General features: G+C 41.1%; 1 long non-coding RNA gene across 2 annotated transcripts in view; it reads left to right on the plus strand.

Annotated features, from left to right (window-relative positions):
• LOC131382308 (uncharacterized) overlaps positions 1 to 16,728 on the plus strand; it is a 207,170-nt gene that overhangs the window by 167,672 nt on the left and 22,770 nt on the right. Inside the window, exon 3 of one of the 2 annotated variants that reach the window (XR_009211677.1) lies at positions 15,087 to 15,190. The exons of the other annotated variant lie outside the window; for it this stretch is intronic. This is a non-coding gene — a long non-coding RNA (uncharacterized LOC131382308). Of the gene's footprint in view, positions 1 to 15,086; positions 15,191 to 16,728 lie in introns of those variants that run through there. 2 annotated transcript variants of the gene reach the window in all.

A 16,728-nucleotide genomic window follows, 5' to 3' on the forward strand; every position in this document is an offset into this window, starting at 1 on the left:
TTTTTTTTTTTGTAGAGATGGGATTTCTCTATGTTGCCTAGATTTGTCTTGAACTCCTGGGATCAAGGAATCCTCCCACCTTAGCCACCCAAACTGTTGGAATCATAGACATGAACCACTGTACCAGGCTACTCTAATGATTTCTTTAGAAAAATTCCTAGAAGTAGAAAATCTGGAACCAATGACCAGTCTATTTTAAGTTCATGATGTAATATGCAATGTTGCCCTCCAGAAAATATTAGTTTACACTTCTACCATAAGTATATCTTTCTCAGTATTTTAGTAAAAAATGTGGTAAGCATTAAAATTTAAACCAGGCTGGGTGTGGTGGCTCATGACTGTAATGCCAGCACTTTGGGAGGCCAAGGTGGGTGGATCACGAGGTCAGGAGTTCAAGACCAGCCTGACCAACATGGTGAAACCCCGTCTCTACTAAAAATACAAAAATTAGCCAGGTGTGCTGGCACGCGCCTGTGATCCCAGTTACTCAGGAGGCTGAGGCAGGAGAATCGCCTGAACCCCGGGAGGTGGAGGTTGCAGTGAACCGAGATCGTGCCATTGCACTCTAGCCTGGGCAACAGAGCAAGACTCCATCAAAAAAAAAATTAAACCAGAAATTCCCTTTATTCATTTTTAGCCCAGATTTATCTGTTCCTGATCACTTTATTTCTTAAGGCTATCAGTGCTTATCATTTTTTCCTCTTGGGCAGTATCTACCTGAATGCTGTATTTTTAACATGCATTTTGACTCCTCATGTTCCTAGTTTTAAAGAATTAGTCTGTGAACTTGCTGTGGGTTTAAGGTTTTTTCCTGAGACCCTGAGACCTCACTAAGATTTTCACTTGGCAGGGTTAAAGAGTGAAATAATCACCTGGATATTGTGGCTGAAAATGTTATTGGAAAGTGAAGAGGAGGTTGGGTGTAGTGGCTCAGTCCTGTGATTTCAGCACTTAGGAAGGCTGAGGTGAGAGGATCTCTTGAGCTCAAGGGTTCAAGACCAGCCTGGACAATGTAGTGAGACCCACTCTCTACTAAAAATACAAAAAATTAGCCGGGTGTGGTGGCACATGCCTGTGGTCTCAGCTACTCAGGAGGCTGAGGATGAGGCAAAAGGATCACTTGAGCCTGGGAGGTTGAGGCTGCAGTGAACTGAGATCCTGCCACTGTACTCCAGCCTGGGCAAAAGAGCAAGACCTTTTCTCAAAACACAAAACAAAGAAGGAAGGGAGTTGGGTTGGAATCACTTAATTTGAGAACTCATTTATATTTCATTAACTAGTTTCCTGTTTTTATTTTAAAACCCAGGTATCACAGTGAAATTTAAACTCATATTCATAAAGGAAAACAATTTGCAAAGTCCAATCTAGTTTATATCATTAGTAAGAATAATAGTATGGTTTAAATAAGATCTATATATTTTTACTAATATTCATTCTGCTTTCACAAATATATTGCCATGTGTAGACTTCTCCAACAGTTCAAAACACTAATAGTTGTGATCACAGTATTGGTTCTTAATTAAACGTACAATTTCCCCCCACACACTATGGATTGCTAGAACAATATTTTCACCTTTATCTTTGGCTGTTGGAGATTGAAGTAGAACTGACAGAAATGAAGGTAACTACAAAGTTAGCATTGATTTTTGCCTTCCCCCCTCTGTCTTTTGAGATTGTTTCTTCACATTTCTCATATCTTTTCTCCTGACTTATGCAAGGCACCCTTTCTTGCTCTAGGCCTTTCATTGTTTTGAAACATAAAAAGGAACATCAAAGACTTTCATCGTGTGCGTTTTGGATCTTACCCTATGTTGACAATATCGAGAGGTTCACATTCCTACCAAGCCTGTGGGTTTAGTTCAGCAATGCTCCCCATTTTTCTCTATTGACCATAACTTTTCAACCCTGCTTGAATCTTTGAAGATGGTTATTGAGTGACTTCAGAATCATCCTCGGAGTTAGAAAACCCCAGAAAGCATCTTTTCTTGTGGTATTTTATTCTACATCTTGAAAACAGTCAGAACAAATGCACTTCTCTGGGTATATAATGAGTAGGAATGGAGACCATACTAGGAAAATTGACTTGAAGAGCAAAAAGATCCACTCAAATAGTTCTTTTGCACTATACCATGTGTCACAAGTTGTTTGCTTCTTAAGAAGAGAGCTAGTCAAAATATAGCTCTCCTTTTGTGTCTCAGATGGCTGGGCTTTAGAAATTGAGATGCTCTGGTCAAATATCTAGCTTCAGAAGGTGTTGTTTACATCCTCATCAATTCATCTATTATTTGCAATTGTTTGCATTTCAGGTTTTAGAAATAAAAAAGTGTTATAAGAATTCACTGTATACAAACATTGACTTAAATGTTTTTACAGGCTTAGTCAAAGCCTGATTTCTTTACAAGATTAGTTCTAAATGAAAACAGCAAGAGTTTTTGATTCCTCCCAATGGAGTATTCCCAGATAATATTATTCATTTACTCTTCCTTATAAATAGTTTTCTCTGCTTATAATTTGTGGTTTATGTTTTCATACTTGCAGTTGGGAAAATAGTCCACGAAATCACTTCTGACATCAACTGCAAGTTTGGGGGTTCCCAAGACCACCCTCACTTCTGACACCAGCTGCAAGAATGAGTGTGTACAAGGCTACTCTCAGGCTTGAAAATTTGCTAGACTCACTCACAGAACTCACTAACAGCCATTATCCTCATGGTTACAGTTTATTGCATCAAAAGAATATATACCAAAATCAGCCAAAGAAAGAGATGCATGGGGCAGAGAATAGGAGAATTCAAAACGTTGAGCATCTAGTCGTCCTCTCCCAGTGTTAACTGCACCTGGAATTATGTGTAACGATACTCAGTTAGTATTGCCAACTATGTGTCTGTTGTCACATGGCACTATTTAACACTGAGCTGTGGTGACCAGAGTTTTCAGTTGGGTTTCAGACACATAGAATGGTTGGATAACTTAATCGCCAGCCTCTCTGGAGGCAGAACTGACACTGTGTAACCCAAAACTTCTACCATAAATCACATTGCTAGATGATCTGGGATGGCCCAAGGCTCCTAGCTAAACTAAGACAGTCCTGTAAGGAAGAACATCCTAAGGGCTCAGAGATTGTCTCCCAGGATCCAAGGACAAAGGTCAGACCTCTCTTTGGGCAAGATTAAATTCTGTATTACACAATACCAGATGAGCAGCTGTCTTTTGATGGCTGTAAATGGATAGTGAAGGATATTTTCAATATATTTTGGGTAGGAGTAGTGATCTGTCATTTCAGGAAGGTTACAGCAGTGTAATTTGTGTCCAGCAGGATGAGAAAGCCACCGTTTGAACCTGTAGATAATTCTCAGACCACTGATAGGAAGCATTTATCCTTTGGCCAATATTAGGTTGGTTGCCATCAAGCATTAGCAGCATACAACAAGCTTAGGTTTTCTAAAATACAAAAAGATCCTTACTGAGAGCATATTAGAGGAAACTAATTCTGTGGAAGGAGAAGTATATTTGCTTCAGGATTAAGAAAAAAGCAGCATCAATTCTACATTCATTCCATTTAAGTACATTTCCATTTGCTTGAGAAAACACATCCATTATTTAGTTGGGAATCAATTTTTGAGTGAGCAGTGAAGAAAGACTTGGACGAGAGTCTTTCTGAAAGCTTTTATGGGTAGAATTCTATAGTAGAGACTTGATTGTTCCTCATTGTCTCCTCCAGTGCCATGAGGATTCTATGTCATCTCTCTTAAGTTCCCTTTTATCTCCCCCATTAGATGAGAAAATGTGCACCAGGCCATCTCCTGCACTCTTCCCTATCTTGGCTGATCATCTCTCCATCCATCCATTTGCTCAGGCCAAAACCTATGTAGACATCTGTATCAGTTATTATTGTTGTGTAATAGGCTACTGCACACCTGGTGGCTTAAAACAACACCCTGTTGTTAGCTCACAATTCTGTAGTTCAGAAGCCTGGACATGGCCTATCTTCACTCTCTGCTCAGGGCCTCACAAAGTCAAAGTCAGAGTGTCAGTCTGCTGCATTCTTACCCAGAGCTCAGGGCTTTTTTCTAGGTTCATCCAGATTGGCAGAATTTAATTGCTTGTGGTTATGGAATTAAATTTTCCATTTTCTTGCTGGATATGGGCTGAAGTTTACTCTGAGCTCTTTGAGGCTTTTCTCAGGTCCTAGTTGTGTGGATTTCTCAAAACCTGGCAGCTTCCTTTTCTGAGCAGGCAGGATGATCTTTCTCCAGTCTGCCAAGACAGACTATTATATAATGTTGAATAATCACTAGAGTAACCATCCTACTACCTTTGTCACTTAACACAATCTAATCAAAGGAGTGATTAACCCTTCATGGTTACAGGTCCTATCTGTGGCCACAGGGAGCGATTAAGCAGGGGTTGGGGGTTTGGGGACATCTCAGAATTCTGCTCACCACCATGTTTTTGTATTGTATTACATTATTCTTCTTATTATTTTATAGAGACAGGGTTTTGCCATGTTGTCCAGGCTGGTCTCAAACTCCTGAACTCAAGCAATCCACCCACCTTGGCCTCCCAAAATGTTAGTATTATAGGCGTGTGTCACCACACCTGGATTGTGTTACGTTATTTAATAAAATAATCATGTATCTCTTTGTAATATTAAAAAAGACTTTAAATGAATAAAATCTAGAAAGAAAAAAATAAACCAGAGACTTTAAACATTCAAATAAATGGGGGAAAACAAAGAAGATTTTAAAGTTTAATACATGCAAAATGTTAAGGAAAAAGAAAAAGAGAAGCAAAGAAATTACATGGTTAAAAAATAAAATAAGATGGTAGAAATAAATCAGAATTTATCAATAGTGTCTTAAATGTCAATTGATTAAACATGCCATCAGTAGAGATTCTTTCATTGGATGAAAGAATATAATCCAACTACATGCAGTTTAAAGAGTGCCCCTGAACTATGGTGATACACAAGGTTTATCCACTAAATTATTTAACTAATATTGTTTTTGTTTCTAAGGGCTCTTCAGGGAGAAAATCAAAGTCTCTGTGCTCATGAAGCTCACGTTATAGGGTGGGATGTTGATGAAAAATGAAAAGCTATGTAATAATGTAGAGAATGATCAATGCTACTAAGAATGGAGCAGGACAAAGGGGTAGAGAGTAGTTTGGTGGGTGGGAAGGCCTGGATCTTTTAGATGGGCTGTTTACGGCTGACTCTGAGAAGTGGAGATCTGAATGGTGTGATCTGAGAGACCAAAATATTATTTAATAGATGCTCCTTTATCAACTAAGATGGACCCTAAGGTTAAGGTAACTTTTGTTTTCTTAACCTTAGGGTCCATCTTAGTTGATAAAGTTCGATTTTCAGAAATCAGCTAATATGACACATTTCCAAATTCCTAAGGTTACAAGGAAAAAACACAATCTTGCTAAATTCCCTAAAAATAGGAGCTATCAGGCTCCTCCTAACTCTGATTTGCAACCCAGACCACTACAACTCTGACTGGACTGAGGACCCGCCTTACAAACATTCTTTCCTGGTAAGCAAATGTAGATCTTAAGCCAGCTTCAGCCAGATATAGAGGCCGTGCACAAACTGTCTCCGTGTCCTGTGGTTCACCTTTTTGAGACGGCCAGGTGGGAAGGGCTCCCTGGTAGAACTTCCAACAGACCTGTGCGCTGGGAGGAATGCGCACTGGGGTGGAGTCTTGGGAAGTTTGCCCCGTTTCCAGTGGGGATGAGCCTGGACCCTCTCTTCCTGGGTGGAACCTGGGATTCAGCCTGCGGGGCAGCAAGCACACTAGCAGGACTCTGGCCTTGAGAAGGGTCCCTTTCTCCCCCTTTTTGCCCAGTAAATTTCATTTTTTCTCACCCTTCAAAGTGTCGCGAGCCTAGTCTCTGATGGTCATGTGACAAGAACCCGGCTCTTAGCTGAACTAAGGAAAATGTCCTACAACATTTTGACATAAACAGCCAAATTCCATTCGATTTTAATACTAAAACCCTGCCCAAAGTGAACATGGGACGTATATTACATATATGTTTATCCATTGCACATCTGCTCGGCTCCACTTGTAAATAAGCATAGCTTTTCTCCAAAACCTGCTGAATATGTATGACTATTGAGTAATATGTACCCTGTGTGGCATAAAACCCAACCTGCCCTTTCCCTCCTTGAAGCAAGAGCACCTTCAACCCACACTAGGGACTCTTCCTGTTTTGCAACCTGATAATGCCAATAAAGCTCTCCTTTCTACTATTTAGCCCTCCTGGTGGTCTTTTGGACCAGAATAGATTGAGGGAATGAGCCACATGGGTATCTGCATGCAGAATAAGTGTGAAGACCCTGAGTTGGGATGTGCTTGGCATGCTTGAGTAGCAGCAGGCTGGTAAAAATGCCACTAAAGCAGAGTGTGCAAGAGAGGACAGGTGGAGAAAGGAAGTGGCAAGGGGCAGGTGATGTAGGTCTTTAACAATTATGCTAAGTGAAATAATCCAGACACAGAAAAACAAATAGCATGTGGTCTGTCTTATATGGTAGAATCTAAAGAAGATGAATTTGTAGACGGAGAGAGTTAGAGTGGTGCTTGTCAGGCACTGGGTAGCAGGGTGGTTTAGAGGGAATTGGAGAGCTGTTGGTCAAAGGGTTCATGCTTTCAGTTGTAAGAACAACTTCTGGGGATCTAATGTACCATATGAGTGGTGATGGATTGTACTAATTAATTTGATTATGATAACCCTTCACAATGTATATGTACATCAAATCATTGTTTTGTACACCTTGAACATATTCAATCTTTATCAATTAAATATTTTAAAATAAAGAAATAGATGGGGAAAGATATTTATTGAACACCTATTTTGTATCACACTTGGTACCTAGTTTTGGGAACACAAAATGGACAAGACAGATGGGGTCTTGCCACCTTGAAGCTTTTGCTAAATCATGTTCCCTATGAAATATTACTTGCTGTTATGACACTGACCAAGGCTCTTTCCTTGTTCTGACTCTAATCAGGCTGCATTCAGCCTTTGTGGTCTCAACCTTGGGCTTTGGTGTCTATTCTTGTGGATTCCAGTTGTAGCAAGAATCCTGCTTAAAGTCAGTTTAGCCAGAACTCCAACTCTTGATACTTAGTCACTCTCATTCTTCAATTAAATTCCTCATCTCTCGTCATCCCCCAGGTAATATCTGATCACCTTAGCCTGCTCTCAGCAAGAATCTTGCCAAGTTGGTTTAGTCAGAATCCTGTCTGATGTTTCCTATTAGTAATTTTGCATCCACTGACCCCTGCCCTGCTCCTTGGCTATAAATCCCTACTTTTCCTTGTTGTATTCTGAATTGAGCCCCGTTCTGTAGTCAGGTCTCTTTTCTCCTGTTGCAATAATTCCTGAGTAAAACATATTTTTCATGATTTAACTCCTGCCATCTCTGGTATTCTTTGACATCACAAATACATAAACAGCAACAACAACTTGGTCTCCTTGAAAATAATGGGATCACTCAAGCTCATCTAGGACCATGGAAACAGCTTATTTCCTTATATTTTTCCCTTCATCTTCTTTAAAAGCTATGATCTCTGAAGAGCTACATTTAGAATCTTATATGGCTGGGCAAATTTTGATCTATCTTTTGGTGAATGAATCACTGACTATTCAACCATATAACAGCTTCTGGCTGCAGTGTTACCCAGTAGCGAGAGTTTGCCAAACAGTACTTTGCATGACAAACTACACTGTATCTGTCCATATCCCAGCTTTCCAAGTAATCTTTGGAAAGCATTTATTATACCACAAAGTTTCCAAATGTTTATTTCAATTGCTTAGGGGAAAAAGGATTGGTTCGGAGGGCAGTGAAACTGGTTGTTTTTCCTACCCATTTTCCATGTGTTTCACTCCATTAGGTCTGGGCTTGCAAAGTTTAGGAAGTGGTTTATTTGTCACAATTCAACTGCAAATAGAACATAGAAAATTCTCTTGTGAGTGTTTTGGAAAATGTATGGTGCTCTTTCAGTGCTTCATCAGGCTGTGAGAGATTGTGAAACCCCACGGCTTTCACAGTTTTGCAGTCAGAAGAAAGCCTTTTTTGTTTTTATTACTAAGCATTTAAAACTCACGAGAAAAAATGGAAAAGCCCTAGAGTAAAAGTGTGTTGAGAGGAGATTCAAGGCAGTAGCAAGAATGGCTATCCCAGTTTTGGGTCAAAACAAGTGACAACTAACAAGACAGAGAACATATTTATGCTTGCTACTTTAATGTTTGGTCTCATTATCTTATTAGATCTATTGAGTGATATTTGCAAATAGGCAGGGAAAATTGAAGTTTTGTGTGTGTGCGTGTGCGTATGTGCATGTGTCTGTGTGTGTTTTATTATAGGTAGCTTTTATAGCATGGGATTTCTCTCATAACAGGTAGAGGGGCATGGTTCCTTCCCCATTCTGAAGCTTTGTGTTTTTTTTTTTTTGCTTTTTTTTCTGGTATAAAGAGTTCAATTAGGGTAACTCTGCCCGTTACCTCATTTGTCCTGGTGATACGTATGAAATAACACCTAAGTTGCTAGTTAGATTGATTGTAATTAGTGATTAGATTAATTGTGTGCACTCCACTCCTTCTTGCTTATCTTCCTTTTAGGAGGAAGGCTGCCCTTGGAGGGGAAATTTTCCCTCTGTTCCTTTCGCCCATGAGAATGGGCCTGTTGTCTTGTCCACTGCTGCCTGTGACTGGCTTAGAAGTAGGGCTAATGCTGGGATTCACTGAATGTGCCTTCCTACCCAGCTGTATCTTTGTAAATATTGATCTTTTAGTTTCTATCTTTAATCTTTATGTTTATTTTTCAAATTTTTCAGAAGCTTATTTGGGAAGAAGGGTGCTATTTATTGGGGCCAATTCAGAGACCTGAACTGTAACTCAAAGATCAGTTCTATGAATATAGAATACAGAAATCCAATCACCATTGCATGAGAGAGTGCCAAGTTCAAGCCAATCAGCTAAAAGGCAAATCTCAATGTTTTGTCTCTCAAAACAGTCTCTGCATAAAGACCTTGGGAATACTATTTTAACCAATAGAAAAGCTTGTCAGGGCCAGGCGTGGTTGCTCAGCCTATAATCCCAGCACTTTGGGAGGCCAGTGTCAGAGGATCACTTGAGGCCAGAAGTTCAAGACTAGCCAAGGCAACATGGCAAGACCCGATCTCTACAATAAATTAAAAAAAAATATATTAGCAGGGCGTGGTGGCATGTGCCTGGCATCTCAGTTAGTCAGGAGGTTAAGTTGAGAGGATCACTTGATCCCAGAGGGTGAGGCTTCTGTGGGCTGTGATCATGCCACTGCACTCTAGCCTGAATAACAGAGCAAGACCCTATCTCTAAAACAAAACAAAACAAAACAAAACAAAAAGCTAATCAGCATTAAACCTACAGAAAGGAATCTGAACAGGAAAAGCCAATGGTCAATGACAGGGAATCCTGATTCCTTACTGACACCCAAAACACTAATAAATCTCTGATTATGTATGAGTTGCTGTTACCTTGCACAGCAGTGAGCAGTTCTATATGGCAATTGCTCAGTTAGCTCTCAACTTCCTGAACAGCAGTTGGCAGTTATTCAGCCTTGCTCTTAAACGTCAGTCTGCACGCTGAGTTTTGGACTAGCTAACTGTTGTAATAGGTGGATGCTGAGACCTGCAGAGGGAAGTTCTCATGATACAGATGTATGTGTCTCAAAAACTGTTTTCTCCCGTTATGTAGCCTCCAGAGAGATTCCCTGCCTGGCTTGGCTCTGGGGTGAAGGAGGCTGGTGGTTTTCAATTAAATGCTTATAAAATATTTTAGAAGAAACAGGGACAGATTTTAAATTATAAAAATGACCACAGAAGTATTTCCAGCCCCATCTGCTCTTCCAGACCCTTGCCACTCCCCATGAAAAGGTAGATTTTATCTGGGTAGGGCTTTCTTACTGCCTTGAGGCAAAAATGTGGTTCTGAAAGTGATGCTGGGACGTAAAAGACTGTAAGATACTTCTCTGGCTCTTTCTTGGGATGCAGTTCCCTGGAAACCGAGCCACCACATGGTAACGAAGCTGTGAAAAAAGAAATATATATATTACATAGCCATGCACGGTGGCTCACACCTGTAATCCCAGCACTTTGGGAGGCCGAGGTGAGTGGATTACTTGCAGTCAGGAGTTCGAGGCCAGCCTGGCCAACATGGTGAAATCCCATCTTTACTAAAAATACAAAAATTATTAGCCAGGCATGGTGGCACGCTACTGTAGTCCCAGCTACTCAGGAGAGGTGGAGGTTACAGTGAGCCGAGATTGTGCCACTACCCTCCAGCCTGGGTGACACAGCAAGATTCTGTCTCAAAAACAAACAAACAAACAAACAAACAATATAGGTCTCCATCCACAGTTTTTTTTTTCTTTTTTTTGAGATGGAGTCTCACTCCGTCACTCAGGCTGGAGTGCAGTGGCACGATCTTGGCTCACTGCAACCTCTGCCTCTTGGGTTCAAGTGATACTCCTGCCTCAGCCTCCTGAGTAGCTGGGTTTATAGGCGCCCACCACCATATCCAGCTAATTTTTGTATTTTTTAGTAGAGATGTGGTTTTGCCATATTGGCCAGGCTGGTCTTGATCACCTGACCTCAGATGATCCACCCACCTCGGCCTCCGAAAGTGCTGAGTTTACAGGCGGGAGCCACTGCACCTGGCCTCCACTCACAGTTTTTAACACAGAAGTTTCAAAACTTTTGTAAAGAGAGGTGCTAGGAGAATCTTTTGTTTTAATATTTGGTCTTAGACCCCAGTTCCGTACACAGGGTTTCTAAGACCTTTGTAATAACCATAGCGATAGGAGCATCTGACACAAAGCTCCTAAATCCCTTGGAATTTCCTAGGTGATAGGAGCCTCTTTTGTTCTAGTGAGCTGACTCTTGGTGGGCTCCTGGGTGGGTACTGGTCACCAGAAAAACCAAGGCATGCTTAGAAGCTTGGAACTTTTAGCTCCACATCTCATCCTCTGAAGAGGGGAGAGGAGCTAGAGTCTGAGTTAATCGATCAGGCTTACCAGTGGCATTTAGAAATGGTGCTAGACCCAACTTCTGAGGAGTTGGCTTATTGGATACATGAGGAAATGCAAAACAATAAGAAACATACTAAACATACAGTCCTTTGGTTATTGTTATTTATAACAGCAAAAAATGAAAGAAAGTATGGAGCTGGACTTTGAATCCTGCACAAAGCTCAGTTTTGGTTTGAATGAGCTTTGGCTATTAGCTTCAAAGATGCTTGCAAAGGGAAAAATTAAGCAGGGACAATAAAAAGCATCTCTGGTCACCAAGAGGGCAGTCAGCTTGGAGAAAGGGAGAAGCCAAGAGACTACTGAAACCTGGGGGTATTGCATGAAGAAGTTATCTCATCTTGTGGATTGATACCATCAGCGCCCTGAAGAACCTTTACTAATGTGGATTGTGAGAGTAGCTAATTTGGGGGCTGTGTCTTTTGTTTTGAATGCTACAGAGTGGAAGCACATGCTTGAGGTGATTCAGGATCCACAGGTCACTATTGAACAATCCCTCTACACAGGGAGTTATTCCTATACAGTATGGCTATAAAGTGTGTTTATCCTAAAAATGGGATTGTAACTCCCCCATAAATGCCAAGTGGAACATCTCAGATGATGCAGCTGATAGGCTTCATATGCAAGCTTTATGAGGAGTGGCAATTTGTCTGCTGAATATGCCTGTAACTGAGCAGCTTGGCTTCAAATAGCATTTTAAAACTTTGTTTTCTGTCCTCCTTTTTCTCCAATCTCAAGATATAACTTTGAGACAAATTGTATATGTGTTACCTGTCATCTTGAAATACAGCCTCGGAATGTGCTGTGAACATCCACTCCTTTTCTTTTCCCATTCTATGCTCCCATGTCTTATGCATGTTTATTTACCTATATGCTTGTTAAGCACACACCATACCCACTTATCTGGTCATATATTTCCTTAGAAGCTTCAGGGGCCGGATCCTGATATGGACCAGACACCTCCAGCCACAGTGGCACCAGCCGTTTCACCAGATGGAACAATAACTTAAGAGAAGCCATCAGATTGGTCATGCCACCTGATACCTCCTAGGCCCCCTGCCTCTTCTGCGTTCCAAACCTTCTCTTTAAAACCCACCCCCGTGTTCTCTCCACAAATTGGAGAGTGGAGATTTTTGGAAAGTATTACACCCCTTCTTCCCCTTGCTAGCATGGATAATAAAATCTCACTCTCTTTTTGTCACGCTTCACTCTTGTTATATTGGCTTATTTTTACAAGCTACAAGCAGCCAGACCCTTTTGCCAATTTCATGCCCATTACGAGGTTATGGAAAATGCTGTGATTAAAGGAGTTCCTTTTCCATGGGCACCCCACATGTACTTCTGCAAAATGGAACAATAGCTTGAGAAGCCTTACCAGATTTGCTGTCTCAGCTCCCCCTATGGGTCTTACTGATCAAGGACATTATAGTAAATAAAAAAAATGAGAGAGACAAAGAAGAGAGTCATGGATTTGTCCCAGCAGGGTAGGAGTCTTTAGATGGTTATTGAGAAACTGGATGAATGTTGTGGATATTGATGGTGTTGAAACAAAACTATTGATGCAGCATTATTGAAGGTTAGATGAACCAATGGGACTTTCTGTTTGTCTCCTAACATTGAAAGGCCCCAACAAGTTTGCTCCATTTACTCCAGTTTGGAGAAACTTAAAAAGTCAGAGATTACTCAGAACTGGTTGGGGTGATGGTTAATCAAGATTGATGAGGGGCCAGGGTCTCCTGGCCAGACCTCCAGCTGGCAGGGGTCCCAAGGACATATGCACATGTGTAGATAAAATGGTCAGTGGAAGGAGAAGAGACTTTTCTGGGACTCCTTGATATAGGAGGTCAATGCATTGTAATTCCAAAAGCTGTTGTTGAAGACTTAACAGGAGTTAAAGTTAGATTGGGGGAGTATATGGAGCTTCGTTGGTTGGTGGGATTAACATGGAAGTTTGGAGGACAATTGGAATTCTTGAAAAAACTTTATGTGAGTTGGTTGTGTCACCTTTATCTGAATGTATTTTTGGGATGGATATTATGTCTGACTGCAGATTGCTTCCCCTACCTAATATTGTTATTTGAAGTTATGTAAGTCTTCCCTCAGGCCAGTTTTATTTGACTGTGCTAAATGAGAACCATTAGAAGTGCCTGAATCCACACAGGTGGTTAATTTAAAACAATATAGAGTACCTGAGAGCGGCAGAGGGGGGTGGGGGGTGGGGGGCAAAAGGAGATTCACACTTTAATTAATGACATGCTAGATGCAGGAGTGCTGATACAAAAGGATTTGTTGAACAACAGCCCTGTGTGGCCCTTAAAAAAGGAGGAGGGCTCATGGATAACAAACAGTAGATGATTGAGGCTTAAATACATAAATTTGTACCACCTATAGCCTCAGTAATTTTAGTCATGATTTCAATCATACAAAAAGACTGCTACTCAGTGATCGATCTTGCAAACATTCTTCTCTATCTCAGTCTCAGAAAGTGCCAAACACTGTTTGCTCTTATATGGGAAGGATCCCAGTTTATGTATACTGTGCTACCATAGGGTCATCTGAACTCACTTGTTTACTGTCATAATTTGGTCAGAAGGGATTTGGATTTGATGCAGGTCTCAAGTGTAATAATACACTATATTGATGATGAGATGATAATATTGGAAACTAAAGAGCCAGGTTAAGACTGAGTTGAATGCAGTGATGACTCACATGACCAACCAAGGCTGATCAGTAAATTCAGCAAACATCTAAGCACTTGCCCACATGGTAAAATTCTTAGGAATAACATAGGCAGGAGCCACCCAGTTCCATAAGTGACTACAAATAAACTGCTGTTGTTAATCACCCCTAAGACCAAACAAGAAAGATAGAATTTGGTTGTTGTATTTGGAGTTTAGAGAATGCATATTCTGCATCTGAAAATATTGCTAGCTTCTTCTATACACAAGACTACCTGAAAGAAAACCATGTTGAGTGGGGATCTGAACAAAAGCAGGCCATGTCTGAAATACAAAAATCAATAGCTCTCTCAATGCCTCTGGGCCATTATGATCTCCATTCAGATGATTTTGGAAGTGTCTGCTACCAGTGCTCATGCAAACTGCAGCTTATGGTAAAAGCCTGAGCACCTGGGATTCCAGATGCTGCTGCCCCATACATATCATTTGAGAGGCAATTACTAGCTTGCTATTGGGCTTTAATTGAGACGACCTCAGTGACTGAAGGACATAAAATAATCATGAAACCTGAGATACTGATAATGTCTTGGGTGATGTTAGAGAAACTCTAATAAGGAAGGCAGTGCCCAGAAGAGCTCCATGATAAAGTGGAAATGGTTTATACAGGAGCATGCTACTGGTGGAATGCAAGGAGGCACCTACTGTATCCATAAGTAGCTAGCCTCAGGTCCACTAGGACTGACTTCAGAATCACTGGAAGAACTGCTAGAATCTATTGCCATGTGGAAGTGCCCTATGAACAGCTCTTGATGGGCTGACAAAGGACTGCTTGGTTTATGGATGGCAGTTCCAAGATGGATGGACATTATGTTGTTTGGAGATATGCTGCCTTAAGACCAGAAGATAGAAAAACTAGTTTAAGAAATTAAGAACAAATTGGCTTAATGGGTTAAATTACATGCTGTTTTTTTTTTTTTAGCAGGGATGGAAGAGTTTAACAATGGTAAAAGCCCTTATGTTTGGGTTTTTATAAACTCATGGGCAATAGCCAGTGGTCTGGCTATGTGGTCAGATAGATGGACAATGGAAAACTGGGCTAATGAAGGGATGGTCTTATGTGGTGTGGCCTTACGGAAATTACTATGGGAAATTAAGGGGAGCATTGAAGAACTACTTACAGGTTCAGGAGGTGACTTAAACCATCATATAGACTTATTGATGCTCTCCTATGAGGTGGTCAGCTGGGTCCATGAAATAAGTGAACATGGTGCGGGGGTTACAGCCATGCAGAAATGGACTGAATGTAGACATATTCCTCTTCACTCTCTGAAGCACAGAATGTCACCAAGAACTGTTTTGTCTGTCAACAAGAGAGATAGAGGCTGCAGATGGCTACAGAGAAGATTCTACGTGGGGAAGGCCCCAAACATAGCTGGTAAGTGGATTACATTAGACCAATGCCAGTAGCCCCTGGGAGCTACAAATGGGTCCCAGCAGGAATAGACACTTACTCTGGACTGGTAGTAAATGCAAATGCTGAAAATCCTATTAAAAGATTGGAACAGGCAATACTGTTCCAATTTGGCTCATCAAGCTACATTTCTTCAGCCCAAGGATGCACTTTACAACCCATAGCGTCCAACAGTGAGCAAAGAAATACTACATCAAATGGACATATTATGTTGCATGTCATCCTCAGGGTAATGGTTTAATAGAGAATTGGAACAGGCAACTGAAATATTTGCTGCCTAAAACAAGAGAAGACAAAGGCATGAGGGACTTGCCTTCATGAGTGTGTGCTCACACTCAACATGGGGGAGGATAAAGGAAGGCTCCCTCTGGATAGATTTCTCACTTTTCTGGGGGATCTGGCAAAGTGGGGGTGGAAATCTGCCTCCTGCTGCCAGTGTGGTTATATGATTTTTCCCATATAATCTCACTTTTTTTTTTTTGTCCCAGTAAGAAGCACTGGAGCACTGCCTGATGCCAGGGGTCCTAGGACCAGGGATGTGACTGTGGGTGCTGTAAGCAAGGATGATTTCTAGGCAAGAAAGTGTAACTAACTTTTAAACATTTATGCCAGAAGTCCTAAGGGCCTGATAGTGTGAATTCACATCTGTGAATATTGCTGTGTTGCCTAGGGATTGGGCTAGCCCTGACATCCCTGATAGGACAGTTCTGTACCCAGGTAACCTGACCCTATGTGAATGGAAATGGACTGAAAGGGAGGCACTTGTTAGACTAGCATCACTGTCAGCAATGGCCCTCCCAAAGATGGAAAACTTTGGGTCAGAATAAGGAGTAATAGTAGCCGGGGGTAAAGGAATACAGTGCATACATAAGGTATGCAACAAGGGAAATCCAACATTGTCTTAATACCTCAGGAGAGACTCAGATCAGGATATTATTTCTTAGCACAATTATGAACAGATGTTTGGAAGGGTGAAGCTGTGTGTTTGCTGAGACCACCCCTGCTTTTGGAACCTTTCAAGGTTGAATGACAGCCTGCAAACCTGAAAGGCATAGTTCTGGGAGCCATTCTGGTCATATGGTATGATGATGAATTAGACTGTTAATGACTAAATGGGACTCTAGCAAGGTACCAGTGGTATCTTTTGACTTCTATTTTTTTAGGCTACATCAACTACAAAGGATATCTTTTGGGGAGGAAGTTCTGAGGACTGCTTTCTAGTGAGACTTCAATCTATGTGGTGTATGGCTCCCAACAGACTGATCACCATGGTAACTACAAAACTTACAAAACCTGATGGTCAAATGCTTAGAAAGGTCCTTGGTTATGATGGAAAAAATATGATGGTAGCACGCCCAACATAGCATGCATTTAGGCTATGCATAAATACATATCACTCTTGTTTTTGTGGACAGAAAGCTATTAAGCAGAGTAGGGAAAAACAATGGGCCTCTGGTAGGATTAAAGGAGTTAGCATCACATTGTAGATCCAAGTTTCCCTGG

The sequence above is a fragment of the Hylobates moloch genome, unplaced genomic scaffold (genome assembly GCF_009828535.3).
Source record: "Hylobates moloch isolate HMO894 unplaced genomic scaffold, HMol_V3 SCAFFOLD_22, whole genome shotgun sequence".
Taxonomy (NCBI): Eukaryota; Metazoa; Chordata; class Mammalia; order Primates; family Hylobatidae; genus Hylobates; species Hylobates moloch.